This window comes from Penaeus monodon, chromosome 4 (assembly GCF_015228065.2).
Source record: "Penaeus monodon isolate SGIC_2016 chromosome 4, NSTDA_Pmon_1, whole genome shotgun sequence".
Lineage (NCBI taxonomy): Eukaryota > Metazoa > Arthropoda > Malacostraca > Decapoda > Penaeidae > Penaeus > Penaeus monodon.
Genome location: NC_051389.1, coordinates 33,162,489 through 33,169,988, shown reverse-complemented (window position 1 = coordinate 33,169,988; position 7,500 = coordinate 33,162,489).

Sequence of the window (7,500 nt, the reverse complement as noted above, 5' to 3'; positions counted from 1 at the left end):
CATTGCGAATCCTCGGGGAGATCCTGAGACTGAGAGGAATTCCAGCTATGATTATTGGATAATAGACCTGTATCTGGTAGTGAAATACTGTAAAGTGTGTGGGTGCCTGTCGAGCTTATTCCCTGTTAGTTCGGAGTGGGACAAGCTATGTTTTTGGCGCCAACACTTTTCAACACTTGGGACTGTCCAAGTCACTGTGGAGCGAACTCCTGGCATATCAAGGTTTAGAGACCTGATTTTTGTGATGTTGCTATTCTCTCTGAATCACTGGAATCCCTTGTGGCAGCTTTTGATGCACTTTAGCAATGAATGGAATCCATGAGGCTCGAGGTCTCCTGGACCAAGACCAGATTCAGTAAGTTGGGGGCCTGCTAGGAGATTCTTTTCACGTACATGCTTGCAATGGAACATCGAGGTCACAAAGAGATTTATATACCCTCGGTAGTGCAGTCTGACTCAGGCTGTCCATACAGGAAGTCAGTAATACGGATTGGCTTGGCACAGGGTCTGAAATCTCTCGACATGATATTTGAGATGCCGGTACCTGTGCTGAAGACCACGCTTGAGTCCTTCAGGCACCTGAACTGCATCTTTACTATATGGTAGTGACACTACGCTATCCTGTGCTTGGGATCCTTTGTACCGTCCATTGCGCCGTGGAGAACCTGTGGCAAGAGGCTTGTTATTCTGTTTCTGTCAGACATCTGCAGACTGGTACCCTTTCCCACTGACCGCTGAGGTGTGTGGTCATCTCTCTCTGTAAGGAAACGGGGTCGTGGGACTGCACAATCACACCGAGGCATTACACTGCTCGTATGACCAGGCAAGATTCTCACTCACATCCTTCTAGATGTATCGAGACCACCTTCAGAGGTACCAGAGGCCCAGAGCCACTCTGTTTCACATCCTGTAAGTCCACAATAAACACGTATCCTGGTGCTTCGAGTTACTTTATAGCACTGGCGTGAGTTTTTGGACATGTGCTGCTTTCAGCGTTAACATCGGTCTCAGAAGGGCACGATACAGTCATCACGATCACTTTTGGGAATCCCTGAGACCTAGAGTAATTCCAACAGGATTATTGGAATCAATAGCAAGCCTGTATACTGGTACGAAGTGTGTGGGGGCCTGTCGAGCTTCTTCCTGTTATTTAGGGAGGTAAGCAGCTTTGTGTCTTGCACCAACACTTTTCAACACTTGTATGAACTGGGTACTAGATAGAGCTACTGGCCAAAGTCACTGTGGAGCAACTCTGGGCAATATCAAGATTACACACCTTGACTTTACTGACGATGTTTGCTATTCTAACCGGTCTCTAGTGATACCTGTGCTGAAGGACCAAGCTACGTGTCTTAAAGGGCTTCATAAGTTCCTCGCCAAACAGTGATTATTATTGTAAAGGTAAAGGAAAGTAAGGGAAAAACATGCTGTGAAGTTAAAAGGATCGTGACCGGGAAAATAGTGAATATCTAACTCACTTGTGCACGGAAATTTCAAGTAATTATCTTGAACTCCTGATTAATAGAATACACACCTGTAAGGTAACAAGAGAAACTAGACGGAACCGATAAGTAACAAAAAATAAACAATGATAACGATAAAAATGAAATATATTAACGATCTTCAACTTTGAAATAATACATTTTAATGAAAACAGTGCCTCCTCAGATAGTTAAAGTAGATCTAAACTAAAATCCAGACACTAAAATAAGCATATAATTCCGATAAACGAGGTTCCCCCCGGAGGGTTTGTTTACCCAAAAAATCAAGCAGGGGCCCAATTTCCCATTCAAAAAAGGAAACAAGCGGGGGGGTTTTTCCCCTTGGGGCGCCCTTTGATAAATACCCCGCCACCCGGGGGCCTGGTTTTACTGTTACCGGAGAAAATTTTCATACAAAAATTTGTTGTGAACGATCGCAAAGGGGGTTTTTTTTTTAAAAACTGTTATCCGCCGCCCACAAAAATGTTTTTCAAGCTTAAAAGGAAGCAACGGTATTCCCTTTTACCTACGCTTTTTGTTGTCGTTGGGTTTCCCCCTACCTGGGGGGTATGAGTTAAGGGAAAAAAAAAAGAGATTGGGACAGTGGAAGGAAATCGAACAAAAGAATTAAGAGCCCCCTTTAAATTCGCCTGAATTAGTCGAGACTACGATGTGAGGTGGGGGCTCCCCTTGCGCATCCTCCCCCCGGTTTAAAAACACTTACCAACCCCTGTCCCCTACATGTAAATTCACCCAAAAACAAAAGCCCCACATACAGTTCTGTCTTTCTGTCCCTACTCTTGTATTTGATTTCCACCCGTATTATAAAGCTTTTCCCCAGCCCAATTAATTTGGGGGGTGGGAGCTAGGGGTGCAAGCCACCGGGGAAGACTTATCTACCTTTATTTAAAAAAAAACTAACTGGTGCACCTCCACCGCAGGTTGGGTTTGGGTGTGTGTTTTGTGTGTGTGTTGTGTGGGTGTGTGTGTTGTTTGTTTGTGGGGGTGTGTGTGTGTGTTTTTGTGTGTGTGTGTGGGGGTGTGTGTGTGTGTGGTGTGTGTGTGTGTTTGTTGTTTTGGGTGTGTGTGTGACTTTTATTATATATATATATTATATATAAAATATATATATATATTATTTTTATATATAAAATTATAAAATATATAGTATATATAATTATATATGTAAATATGGGTATTATATATGTATTTTAATATTGTAATTATATTGGGAATATATATTTTATTATATTTTATAAAGGTATATTAAGTTATATATAAAATTATTTTTTATAGATTTTATTATATATATATATTATTATATTGTATGATAAAATTTTTTATTGTTTTAATATGTTTATATATATTGTATATATATATTTTAAAGATATTATTATATATATATTATATTTTATGGTGTGTGTTTTGTGTGTGTGGGTGTGTGGGGGTGTGTTTGTGTGGGGTGTGTGTGTTTGGTGTTTGTGTGTGTGTGTGTGTGTTTATGTTTGGGGTTTTTTTTGTATGTGTGTGTGTGTGTGGTGGGGTGTGGTGTGTTGTGTGTTTGGGGTGTTTGTTTTGTATTTGTATTTTTTGTGTGTGTATGTGTATTGTTGTGTTTTTTGGGTGGGCGGGTGCGTTTTTTTTGCGGGTGGGGGGTGCGGGTTTCGGGGGGCGGGTTCCCTGTGCGTGCGTGTTTTTGTAAAGTGTATTCGAAGAATGATGGACAAAGCTTGAACCCTGTTCCTGTTAAAACTAATGACTAAACCAAAAAACTTAATTCACCTACGAAAAAAATTTTAAAAAGAAAATAATCTTTGCGCTGTTATTGCAGTGGCGAGCACGCGTTTTTCCTTTTAACAGTGAGTTTTTTCCATGGGTTTAAACTTCCGTTTTCCCCTTTTTTGGATGGAACTACGGGAATGAAAAGCAGGCTCCCTTTAGATAAACAGTAGGGAGACCCCGGGGATATTCCCTTTCTAAAGCCATCTCCCAAAAACCAAAAAGGTAACTCACCCATCCCCGTATTAAGGTGTAAATTAAGTTGTAAACACGAAGATAAGAATTTTAAAGTTTATAAACATTTTTTTTTTTCATTGCCCTAGTTAAATTTTATTTCCTTGTAACATGGAATATCTCGGGTCTATTAAAATGAAATTTAGTTGTAATTTTTTTTGGTAACCCTTTAAAAAAAAAAGTCATAAAAAAGTCTAGGGGCTCAAAGACCACCCTTTAATCTTTTTTTTCTACTATTTTATCTTTTCCCTATATAAAAAGGTAAAAAAAGAGAGAGAGAGAGAGAGAGAGGTATGAAAAGAGAGAGAGGGGTATGTAGAGAGAGAGAGAGTTTGTGAGGGAAAAAGTTAAAGGAAGGGGAGAATATGAAGAGAATAGAGAGGGTGAGGAAAGGGGTAAAGAGAGAAGGAGAGAGAGGAAAAAGAGAGAGAGAGTTGAAAAGAGAGAGAGGAAATTAGAGGGGAGAGAGTTTAAAAGAGAAAGGGGAGTTGAAGAGAGAGGAAAGAGAAAGAAAAGAAAAAGATATATAAATAATATATATTTATATTATATATATATATATTTTATATATATTAAAACACAAGAGAAGAGAGAGTGTGGGGTGTGTTGCGTGCATACCTACTTTATGAATTGGGGGAAAAGCATTCCTTCCTCTCCCTTTTTCTACTAGCTATTTTTGTTTTTTTTATTTTATGTATCTCTTTCCCCATAAAAGATACATCCCTACCTACCCACCAATCAGTCCTCTCTCACTCTCACCCCTTTATCTACTAGACATTCATTTAATATTTTAGTGAGATTAAAAGTTTGGTTATCATTAGGATATATTTTAGTACAGACATATATGAATGGTAAACACCACGTAACAAATGATAATATGACCAAACAGAAGAAAAACAACAAGAGATATGAGACAGCTAGAGAGAGTGTAGAAGGCCAGGGGCGCCGCAATACATGAACTGGTGGATGCAATGATGGCAATTAACGGCTTGACTCTTTTGCTGAAAGAGTGCAACACAAATAAATGAACACGGGATACGGTGGACGGGGAAATGGTGCTTGAGTGCGGCGTGGAAGGCCAGTGTTCTACACACGGGAGCTGGAATATTTTTGAGCAGTTTTGGCCTTCCATTCTAGGTTTGACTGTATCAAATTGAAGTATCGGGGGCGCCGGGCATGCCGAACTCTGTAATTAATCTCACTGGACAAACCAATAAAATTTTTGGTCTGACTAAAGCTGCAAAGTCTGATGCCGAGTATGGGGGTTGACCTGGGTGACCTGGGTGTGAATTGAAGGTCCAGCACTTTCCTCAAACAAGACTTTAGCAGTCATTGGCTCCCAAAGAATGATTCTCGTGCCTTGTTTTGTAAGACTTCAAGGGTTTGAGACCATTCTGTGGCAACGTCCTAAGAAATGGGCTTGCATAGCCCTATCATGGATTTAACAAGGGGTATGTACATCTCCCTTAGGATTCTTAAAGAGGCACCTAGTATCTTTTTATTTATGTATTAAAAGGTCTTAAACTTTCCAAGCAACGTTCACCGACATTTTCAACAATTTCTGGGGGTAAAAGTAGGGAGCAATCACCGTGACACCGAGATAGGTGTCAGTTTTTGCAATAAATTGTTTACCTAACCTTGGAATGTATGGCAGTTTTGAGATTTGAAAACGTATTAGTCTTGATAGGGGTTTATTATGAGTCCAAGGGAACACACTTTTTGCTGAACCTCTGAAGAACATATCCCCCTGCCAAAAACATGAATTAGAATGTTATCAGAATAGATGTGATGCTACATGGTCTCCTAACTCACTGATGAGCTTGCAAAAAGACTGCATAAGTATGTTATATAATGAAGGGGACAAAACTCCACCTTGTACTGTAGGTGCCTTGGTACCATACCAAAGATGGATAAACCTTTAGCCATAGCAGAAGCTTGTCCTTTACTCCTAGAAGAGTAATTCATGGGGGATTGCAGTGGAGAAGGCTCTTCGAATGCTCCTTTGAAATCTATGAAACAAGAAGTCTGACCATTACTTCCATGTAGTATGGGCTAAACACATTTGTGTTCCTTTCCCATTTTGGAAACCCAAAAACTGATGGATGAATTTGAAACCTTTGTCCGGTGGAGCAGACTTTGAGAATTCTTTCCCAGGTTTTTTGAGAGATAAATGTCAGAGAAATTGGTCCAAAATTCATCAGGCATCCTGCTTTTGGGGTGGGAATAAGGTAGCTTGTTTTCCCGGTAGTGGGCAAGATGCCTGAATTGTATGTTTTAAATTGAATAGATCAAGAAAGGATTTTTTCCCTTTTCCTGTACCTTTGCAAGGAGTCAGATGATGTCAAAGTGATTCCATCCCCCCCCGGGTTTTGCAGTGGTTTGCTAGTTTTAAATTTCCCCTGACTTGTCAATGGTAGTCATTCTCATCTAAAGTTGCACTGATAGTCATTTCGTTTTGTGTTTAACTTAGGGATGTATGGAAAATCCGAATTATGAAAAGGAATTTTCACAGCATTACTGAGTTGCGACAAAGCATTCTTTCTGATAAGGTGGTATCACATTCTTTTCTTGCCTTTAATCTTGTTATTTCCCTCCAACTTTCTAGGGAAAGTCGTGAGTCGTCGATTCTGCCCAGCCATACAATCCTCTTCTCACTTTTGAGTTATTACCTCATTATCTTTTTAATAGATGCAAGGTCTTTAGCTAAGTAGGAGTTTCTTCTAAAGTGCTTTAGCTGATTATTGGTTTTTGGATTTACGAGATCTACTTCGCCAGGCCTTCCACATTATGGCCTGGCCTGTGTCAACTATTTGGTTGTCTCATGGCTCCTTCTGCAAAGCCGGCACCTGCAGTGTAGTTAAGGGACTAACTGAGGCCATCCTGAAGTACGTTCTACTACCCAGAGGAGTGATGGCTGCAAGACCCCCCTTGACTTCTGCCTTTAGTCTAGGCATGGGGTATTGATTCTTTCTCCTTGAAATTCACAGGAACTCGATGGGCCCAGATGATCTATGAGAGGAACTGCGCTGCCATTAGATCAGTTCGGGAATCCAGGGGAAGAAGGTTTCCCCCCCATGAGGAGGTTGAGGATCTTCGGCCACCTTGGGTACCCAGAATGATCCTGGCAGCTTCATTTTGAACTGTCTCCAATTTTCCCCTTAAACTTAGCTTGGTGGCAATCAGGGCGACAGAAGCATAGTCCACAATGGACAGGCATCATGTACTTAGATCTTAGCACTTTATGATTGCTTCTATGTGTCCCCCCAGTCTTGCTCTCATGACAGAGTCTTGCTTTGGCTCGGTCAATCAGGTACTGGGCCTCCTTTTTGGGAAAGGGGAGGGTCTGATCAATTTTTAATCTTAGGTATTAAAAGACCTGGACCCACTCTAGGTTCATTCCCTGGAAAACTCAGACTTGTGCCTTAACATTTTGTCTCAGAGCCATGGCTTTGGATTTGGCTATGGAGATCTTTAGTCCTGCCTTACAGCATCCTCAATACAAGGACCAAACAGCACTAGGGTCTTCTTAGGCAGTGTGGTCCAGTGGAGATGATTTCTAGATCAACTGCATAGGAGATGATCTTGCACCCCACTTGGGGTGTATGTTGAGGATACAGGACATTAGGGTGTTGAAAAGGGGTGGACTGAGGGCCACCCTGTGACATTCCATTTTCTAGTGGCATGTGCTGTGGCAGGTGACCATGGAATCTGACTTTGGCTGTTTTTTCCTGAAATAAGTCACCTATCCAAGCCAAGATATTTCTTCAGATTCCCCTCTGATCAGGGTCTCCTGAATAGCAAGAGGACTTGCTAAATTTAAAAGTCTTCTCCAGGTCTAGAAATACTACCACAGATATGACAGTGCTGATTGTGCTTAAACGTGGGTATCTGTTCTGTGCTCATGCCCCTTTGACCCATGGAGGTGTTCTGTGAGGTCCCATTTTCCATTTAATCGGTTAATCCTTCTCTCAGCCGTCTTGCCCAACAGCTGGGGGGGGGGAGGGGG